Source organism: Cervus canadensis, chromosome 14 (genome assembly GCF_019320065.1).
Source record: "Cervus canadensis isolate Bull #8, Minnesota chromosome 14, ASM1932006v1, whole genome shotgun sequence".
NCBI lineage: Eukaryota > Metazoa > Chordata > Mammalia > Artiodactyla > Cervidae > Cervus > Cervus canadensis.
This window is the reverse complement of record NC_057399.1, coordinates 39,552,959-39,562,779: the sequence shown is the minus strand read 5'-3', so window position 1 is coordinate 39,562,779 and position 9,821 is coordinate 39,552,959. Positions and strand designations below refer to the sequence as shown.

General features: G+C 38.5%; 1 pseudogene; it reads right to left on the bottom strand.

The window, feature by feature from the left end:
* Window positions 1-5,362: 5,362 nt before the first annotated feature.
* Window positions 5,363-6,537, bottom strand: LOC122453270 (annotated as a pseudogene).
* Between the last annotated feature and the right edge of the window lie 3,284 nt (window positions 6,538-9,821).

Genomic DNA, 9,821 nt, shown 5'->3' with positions numbered 1-9,821 from the left:
AGTTTTGGCTGGAATATCTAAATGTGGTTTCTTCATGTGGACTTGGCTTCCTAACAACATAATGGCTGGATGCAAGGTGATCATCTCAAGGGAGAGAACCAGATGGAAATTGTCTGCTTTTTATGAACTAACCTTGGAAGTGAAGTAGTATCCCTTTTCTACATTCTGCATGTTGAGGTAGCCTAACAGCTTACCCCATTTCAAATAAAGAAGAAATAGGCTCACTGCTTGGTATGGTAGTGGCAAGGTTCTAGAACAGCATGGATTGGAATTGTTGTTAAGGCAAGGTCTGGAAATTACAATCCGCCATAATTTTAGAGATGAATGAAGAGAGTGGGGCACTGATGTTTCCAATAGAAGAGGAAGCAGTGTTCGATAATAGAAGGAGTGTTTGGTAATAATGGAAATCAGTGGTGATAACTGATAGGTACAGTGACAAAGTCATTTTTCCAAATATGTGGAAGCCAGGTCACAGTGACTTACAAAGTGAATGGGAAAGAAGAATATGACCAATGAAGTCTTGCATGCTCTGGCTGTCATCGATTTCTCCGGGCTTATCTCAAACCCCATAGCTGGCTATGTGCTCCAGGCACAGCAGCTTTTTACCAAGGCATTGTGCTGTTCCTCCCTCCATCCACATATTCTGTGCACATACTATTTCTACTGTTTGGGATGCAATCTCTGCTTTTGTTTACCTGGTGTAATCCTACTCCTTGTACTGATTTCATTTACTTTATCAAAAATTGTCCTGCTACCACACCAAGCCAGGTGTTTCATATTACTCTTTCCTTCAAAATAGTTATATTTGTAAATATTTTTTCCTGCCATTATTTGATTAATATCAGTCTACTTTACAAGATCTGAATCACAGAATATATCTGTTTTTGTTCATGCTAAAAATCAACTAGAATGCATGAATCTTATTGTGCTCTCAAGTGGTTTTTAAATGTGTTTTTGAAACATTTTCCGAAAGCTTCCATGCAAAAGGAAAGACATTGGTAGCATTTGGAGGAAAATATAGGATCCAAAAAATTCACTAGACAAATAAAACTATTTTCAATCATCCTGAGAAAGAATTAATTTTGTCATATTGTTAGTGTTGGGAAAGTCATTCTTTGTAAAAAAAAAAAAAAATTACACCTAAAATGTACATTGGCCCAAACAAAAGAGAAGTATATTTCTTGCTCAGTTACAATAAAAGGCAAATTCTAAAAGGAAGGCAGGCAGGCAGGGATGCTGTTCCACACAGTTCAGCAACCTGTACTGATGTGTCTCTGTTTTCTATGACACATGATTTTCATGGTCACTCTTGTTTGTTATCTCCATATTATTCAGCCAAAAGAAGGAAAAAAATTGATGATTTTATGGTTTGAGTTTTTCTTAGAGCAGGTTCAAGAATGGCACCCATCATTTTTTTCTCAGAGTGAGCTAGAATCCTGTCAAATTACTGTAACTGAGCACAAGAACCTGAAAAATGTGGGCTAGTGATGCACTCAGAAGAGAAAGCCAGTCGTAGAGAAATGCCACTGCCTCTGCTACAACAGTCACCCAGCAATATCTTGAATTATCATGGCTTAGAAGTCTATCAGAATACCTTTCGAGAAAGCTGAAAACATTTGCTGATATATAATTGCTAAAGCAAATGCTACTGATCTTATAAGTTGTATGATAAAGCAGAACAGAAATATATCTGAAGCTGAAATTTGGGACTGGATAGTAGGGACAATTCATTAGATGATCACTGCAGCATCCAGGGGGAAAAAAAAAAAAAACAACAACTGTCCTCTTTTGCAATTACCCAAGCGAAGGCCAGAATGTCTTCTCTGAAAACCTAACATGACTGCTTGACTGATTATTCAGAATTTCCATGTACTATACACCAGTTGTATAAGAAAAAAAGATGTGCAAATGATCATTTAATGATGCAGCTTCAAAGGGGGATAGAGGGGAAGGGAAAACTAAAATCATTAGACTCCCAAGATCATAATTATAGACCTGATTTTTAAGCAGGGAATTTTCCAGACTTGAAAAAGATTTTTAAAAATCTGAGTATGAAAGAAACTGAATAAGAAAGGATAAATATCACTAATTTCTTTTTTTTTCACCTCAAATATTCCTTTATAGAATTAAACCTTAAATATTATTAAAGTATATAAAATGTTCTATTAAATTTGACTGCTTTATATATCCTTATATATCTATACAGTATGACTGACAAATTGCATTTTAAAATCCTGATGGAAGGGTTGTAAACTATTTCCGCCAGTTCCTTCTTCCTTTTATGTTCAGGAACCAATTATCTCTCAAAAGGGAGAGGAGCACTTGCAGGAGACACAACTCTGTTAAACTTGGTGTGGGGAAACTGTATCAGTCAAGATTCTGTTAAAGGCAGGTGACATACAAAGGGACTAAGAAGGATTTTATGATTATGCTATTTATTAATGTGTGTATGTGTGCGTATAGGTAGGACTAAGGAAGAGGGTAACGGACTGGTAACAGTGAGGAGGAGAAAGAAGACAGAAAGGTTTACATGACCTACTCAGAGCTGCTGTTGTAAGAAAGGGGCTTCCTAACTAGAGAATGCAGCCTCTATCTACCCTCTGTGTTGTGGTTATTGGGGTACAAATAGCTCAGCCTCTCTCTACCATCTCACACTGGTTTCCTGCCAGTATAGCCTTCCATTGGTCAAGCCAAACTGAAAGCCAGAGAGCCAGGTAGCCTGATGATGAATTCAGCCTTCTGGGGCAAGGCATAAGGTGGAGGATTGTGGAAAATATACCTAAGAGGACAAACAGAATATTCAGAACATTTGTGTGAGAGAGATTAATAGTGTAGATATTAAAGCAAACTCATTTATATCTTCCTGAAATCTATATTTTGTTCAATAAGAAGTATGTGATTTTCTTTGAACAGAAATTTGAAAATTTCAAAGAAAAAGGATTGAATCTGTAGATCTCCTTATCAAAAATAGATAAGGGTTCTGAAGTGTGATTTTTGAGCCATTGCCTGATCATGATGTAACAGAACAGCATAGGAGATGCCAAGACTGAGAGCCAAGAGCCCTGATGAAACATGAGTCTGTCTGTACTCCATTCACTGAGGAAATGAGGGAAGAAGAAGAAGAGTCAGAATGAGGACCTAGAAGAGGAATAATGTTCAAATCCGGCAGAAAGAATTGGCAATATAATGGTCAAGGTACCCAGACTGGTGATCAGGGTCTAGATTTTCTATCCCTGCAGCAAGGTCACTTGAAGATTAATTGGCATCAGTCTGGTGGGAATGGCCATAACTCAGGATTATACACATGCACATGTTCAGAGGAGAAAATTGGTGATGGATCAAGCAAAGAAGATGAGAGATCTTGGCAGACAGGCAGAGCTCAGAGGAATCTGGCAAAGGGCAGTGATGAAGAAGGTCTATGACATTGCTAATTGACCATAGAGAAGTCCATCACAGTGGCTTGGTTAATGTCATACAGATGGTAGAGGCATGAGTAGAAAGTCAATTCCAGATCTTTTTGTCTCAAGTAAAAATTCTTTCTGTTGTAACATATGGCCTACAGCAAAGAAGAAATAAAGATATCATCAATTAAAATGAACCATTTTTAACAAGTCTGGAAGTTGTTCCTAGCAACTGAATCTTTATCTTTTGACCAAAGCAACAATGTATTTGTAGTGTACAGTTGTACAGAGAGGGATACAATTATAGTAGATCACATTTCCTTGCAAAGTTAAACACTTTGATGATAGACACAGATGTTTAGTCTTTAAGATGTCAGTAGAGTCCCTTGAAAGAGGGACTGTATAGAATTGTAATACATATATGAACTCTGGAGCCAGCCTGCCTACATTCAAATCTCAGTTGTGCCTTCAGTCACTATAAGTCTTCAATAACTTATTCTTCAATCTTCCTGTGATTTAGTTTCCTAAAATTTAAAATGAAATCATAATAGCACTGATTCAAGAGTTTTACATAAAGATTATTTCATGCAACTGCCTGGCAAATACTATTAGAAAGGATCTATTAAAATGGTGTCCAACAAATAAATAGCTACTGTTGCTATGGTCATCCAGTTTCACATCCACAGTGACAAAATTCAGTTCAGTTCAGTCACTCAGTCGTGTCCGACTCTTTGCGACCCCATGAATCACAGCACGCCAGGCCTCCCTGTCCATCACCAACTCCTGGAGTTTACTCAAACTCATGTCCATTGAGTTGGTGATGCCATCAGCCATCTCATCCTCTGTCGCCCCCTTCTCCTCCTGCCCCCAATCCCTCCCAGCATCAGGGTCTTTTCCAATGAGTCAACTCTTCCCATGATGTGGCCAAAGTACTGGAGTTTCAGCTTCAGCATCAGTGACAAAATTAAAGCTTTGATTAAATATTATAGATATAAAATAGAATTTAAAATAAGTTTTTGTTTTTCAAAATTTTCTGTGAGGCAAAATATTGAGTTGCAAGGTTTAATTCTAAAGGAGGAATAACCTTAGTCATATTTTATATTAACCGACTCTGCGTTAAGAATTGATATTTGAATATGCTGTGCAATCTTTTAAAGTTATTTTTTTTAAGTTTTTTTTTGAAGTATAGTTGATTTACAATGTGTTAATTTTTGCTATGGGCTTCCCTGGTGGCTCAGATGGTAAAGAATCTGCCTGCAATGCAGGAGAGCTGGGTTTGATCCCTGTGTTTTGGGAAAGGTCTTCTGGAGAAGGGAATGGCTACCCACTCTAGTATTCTTGCCTGGAAAATCCCAGGGACAGAGGAGCCTGATGGGCTACAGTCTGTGGGGTCACAGAGGTGGACATGACTGAGTGATTTCTGTTATATAGCCAAGTGATTCAGTTATACATATTTGTATTCACACACACACACACACATACACACACACCCAAAGAATTGATGCTTTTGAACTGTGGTGTTGGAGAGGACTCTTCAGAGTCCCTTGGACTGCAAGGAGATCCAAAAGTCCATCCTAAAGGAGATCAGTCCTGGGTGTTGATTGGTAGGACTGATGTTGAAGCTGAAACTCCAATATTTTGGCCACCTGATGCAAAGAGCTGACTCATTTGAAAAGATCCTGATGCTGGGAGGGATTGGGGGCAGGAGGAGAAGGGGAAGACAGAGGATGAGATGGCTGGATGGCATCATGGACTCAATGGACATGGGTTTGGGTGAACTCCGGGAGTTGATGATGGACAGGGAGGCCTGGCTGCTGCGATTCATGGGGTCACGAAGAGTTGGACACGACTGAGTGACTGAACTGATTGACTGACATATATACTTTTTCATATTATTTTCTTCCCCCTCCCCACTGGAAAATTATTTTATTGAGATTCTACCAGCTGTACAATCTGTTTCATTAGGCCCCTTCTTCCTTTGCAATTCAGTCCTTGTCAGGCGGCCCCGTGAAGGCTTTCTTTTCCTCCACAGTCTGGAAGCCGCCATGGCCAAATTTGGAGGTGGTGTCATTAAACTTGAGTTCGATCTCTAGGACTTGCTCAGAGTGAGCACTTGCTACTTGGTTCCCACCACACAGCCTTTGCGCATGACAAAGTCATTGGTCACTTCACCGTGGTGGACGAAGTCACCTAGAGGGTTGATGCTCTTGTCAGACAGATCATAATCAGTAGAGGCATTTTTCTTGATCAGTTTGCCATCCTTGATGAGGTAGCCCTGGCCAATCTTGTAGATCTTGTTGACCTCAGTGCGGTGATGGTATCCTTCCTGCCCAGCCCAAGCCACAGAGAAGGTCACCCGGGCAGGATGCCATGCCCCAATACAGGCAACCTTGCACAACCCTCAGTGCATCTTATGGGGCAACTTCTTAATGTGCCAACAGCTGGTGACCCCTTTGTAGTCTTTGCCCTTGGTCACCCCAATGACCTCAGTCGTCTCATCCTGGCCAAACACTTGGTTCACAGGGACCTGCTGCTCTAACCTCTCATGGGCCCAGTCCACTTTTTCAGCCACAGTGCCTCCATTCACCTGAATCTCCATGAGGTGGGCCTTTTTCTGGCACAAAGGAAGCAGGAGCATCTGGGTGTGGGTGATAACATGGATGACCTGGCAGTACTTCTTCATGCTACTGAAGTGCCTCCCAAGTTGCTTCTTGCCATCTACGTCCTGCCACTTCTTGCAGTATTTGGTGAAGGCCTTCTTCTTAGATTTATGCCAATTCTTATAGAAGCTCCTTTTGCACTCATCACTGATACGCTCAGCAAAGATGGTCTTAAAGGTCCAGAGGCCTCGGGGTGTTTCCACATAGACCATGATGCCCCAGTCAACATGGTGGAGTTTCCATGATGGTCACAGCCTCCACAACTTCCTTCTTGTTCACTTTGGACCCTGGCCTATTGACTTCCTTCTCAATGTGGGTCATGCCAGCCTGTAGCCGAGGAAGGTGGTGAGGTGCAGGGGCTTGGAAGAGTCATCCTTGGGGAAGCTCCTCACCTTCCCATGGTGCTGGCTGATGTGCTTCTGAGGCAGGAAGCCCAGGGACCTGTGCCTGGGAGCAGAGAACTCCCTGTGAGACATCCTGCCTGTTGGAAGCTACCGGTAGAGCTTGTATTATTTTCCCATTATGGTTTATCACAGAATATTCAGTAGAGTTCCTTGTGCTATATAGTAGGACATCATCATTTATCCATTCTGTATATAATACTTTGCATCTGCTAATCCCAAACTCCCAATATACCCCTCCCCTATCCCCAGCCCCTCATAACCACAAGTCTATTCTCTGTTTTTGTGAGTCTGTTCATAGATAAGTTCATCTGTGTCATATTTTAGATTCCACATGTAAGTGTTATATGGTATTTGTCTCTCTGACTTATTTCACTCTGTATGATAATATCTAGGTCCATCTATGTTGCTTCAAATGGGATTATTTCATTCATTTTTATGACTGAGTTGTATTCCACTGTGTATATGTACCCATCATCTTTATCCATTCATCTGTCAAAGTTCATTTAAGTTTTGTCTGTGTCTTGGCTATTGTGAATAGTGCTGCTGTGACCGTAGGAGGGCATGGATCTTTTGGAATTAGAATTTTGTCCAGGAGTGGGCAAAAAATAATTGTTTTTAAATTATAAAAGTTTGATAACACATTTATAGGAGACTTGGAAAACAGAAACTGGTTACATATAGTTCCATTACATATTACAATTTTTTAAGTAAATTAAGATTTTTAAGTTGGAGTTTCAATATCAAACTCACACAAATTAATAAAATGAATATACAGAGAAGTAGAAGGATATAGTAGACCTAAAAACACTGTTACCCAATTCATATAATTAAGATTTATATAATTTTCACACAACAGTAGAGTACAAATTCTATTCAGCATTCCATGGATTATAAACTTGGAGACACTGGAACATATCCAGGGACATAAAACAAGGTGCAAAAATTTCATGGTCTAAAGGTATTTCTAGTATTTTGAAAAACTTCCATACTGTTGTCTGTAGTGGCTACATCAGTTTACATTCCCACCAACAGTGTAAGAGGGTTCTGTTTTCTCTACACCCTCTCCAGCATTTATTGTTCACAGATTTTTTTTTTTTTTTGGATGGTGGCCATTCTGACTGGTATGATGTGATACCTCATAGTATTTTTCTTTTTCATTTATCTAATAATTAGCAATGTTGACCATCTTTTCATGTGCCTGTTAGCCATCTGTATGTCTTCTTTGAAGAAATATCTACTTACGTCTTCTACCCATTTTTCAACTGGGTTGTTTTTTTATTGTTGCTGTTGAGCTGCATGAGCTGTTAGTATATTTTGGAGATTAATCCCTTGTTGGTCACATCATTGGCAAATATTTTCTCCCATTCTGTGGGTTTTCTTTTTCATTTTATTTATGATTTCTTTTGCTTTGCAAAAGCTTTTGTTTAGTAAGGCCCTATTTGTTTATTTACTTATTTTTCTTTTATTTCTATTGCCTTGGGAGATTGACCTAAGGAAACACTGGTATAATTTATGTCATAATATTTTGCCTGTATCCTCTTCTAGGAGTTTTACAGTATAATTTTCTGTTTAAGTCTTTAAGCTGTTTTGAATTTATTTTTGAGTATGGTGTGAGAGTATGTTCTAACTTTTTTGATTAACATACTGCTTGCTGTCTAACTCTCCCAATATCATTTGCTGAAGAGACTGTCTTTTTTTCCATTATATATTCTTTCCTCTTTTGTCAAAGATTAATTGACTCTAGGTGTGTGGGCTTATTTCTAGACTCTGTATTCTGTTCCATTGATCCATATATCTGTTTTGGGGCCAATACCATGCTGTTTTGATTACTGTCGCTTTGCAGTGTTTTCTGAAGTCTAGTTTTCTGAAGGTAGATTATGCTTTCAGTTTTCTTCTTTCCTCAGGATTGCTTTGGTAATTCTGGTTCTTTTATGGTTGCATATAAATTTGGGGATGATTTGTTCTAGTTCTGTGAAAGAGGTAATTTGACTGAGGGATCTCAATAAACTGTAGATTGTTTTGGGTAATGTGGCTCTTTTAACAATATTATTCCCAGTTTAAGAGCATGGGTTATTGTTCCATTTCTTTGAATAATTTTCAGTTTTCTTTATTAATGATTCATAGTTCTCAGTATATAAGTCTTTCACTTCCTTGGTCAAGTTTATTCATAAGTATTTTATGATGCAATTTAGGTATTTTTTTTTAAATTCTCTCTCTGATATTTGATTGTTAGTGTAAAGAAATGCAGCCAATTTTTATATATTAATCTTGATAATATACAATTTTCTACTGATCATTATTTTTCTTTCTCCCTTTTATCTTTCAAGTCTGAAACCTGCCGATAAAAGTATGTTTGATATGTTTTAAGATTTAATTGAATAAGATTTGAATGTCAGAAAAAAAAAATTAGAAAGCAAAACTTTAAATAGCTTCTTCAGCTAAAAACCATGAGTACTCATGTGAAATTGTACCTTCTGAAATTTTGTCCAGTGGGTAATCTTGCCTTCCCTAAAAACACAAGTGAATTTCCAAGGAGAAAGTACATTTGCTTTTACTGCTGGAATGTTGAGTTTATGAGTCAAATGGACTCACTCAGCAAAAATAAACAGCAGCATAATGATAATTACAAAAAGCCTTATGTTTGTGTACCTCTGCCTTGCTGCAGCTCAAAGCCTTTCACAGACTGTCTTTCCAATCTCCTTCGTATGTCTGCCAAAGACAGAAGCAGATAAGGACTAACTTCAAAGTTTGCATGTGAATAATACCGTGTTCGTGGATTGGAAGAATCAATATTGTCAAAATGGCTATTCTACCCAAAGCAATCTATAGATTCAATGCAATCCCTATCAAGCTACCAACGGTATTTTTCACAGAACTAGACCAAAGAATTTCACAATTTGTATGGAAATACAAAAAACCTCGAATAGCCAAAGTAATCTTGAGAAAGAAGAATGGAACTGGAGGAATCAACCTGCCTGACTTCAGACTCTATTACAAAGCCACAGTCATCAAGACAGTGTGGTACTGGCACAAAGACAGAAATATAGACCAATGGAACAGAATAGAAAGCCCAGAGATAAATCCACGAACCTATGGACACCTTATCTTTGACAAAGGAGGCAAGGATATACAATGGAAAAAAAGACAACCTCTTTAACAAGTGGTGTTGGGAAAGCTGGTCAACCACTTGTAAAAGAATGAAACTAGAACACTTTCTAACACCATACACAAAAATAAACTCAAAATGGATTAAAGATCTAAATGTAAGACCAGAAACTATCAAACTCCTAGAGGAGAACATAGGCAAAACACTCTCTGACATAAATCACAGCAAGATCCTCTATGACCCACCTCCC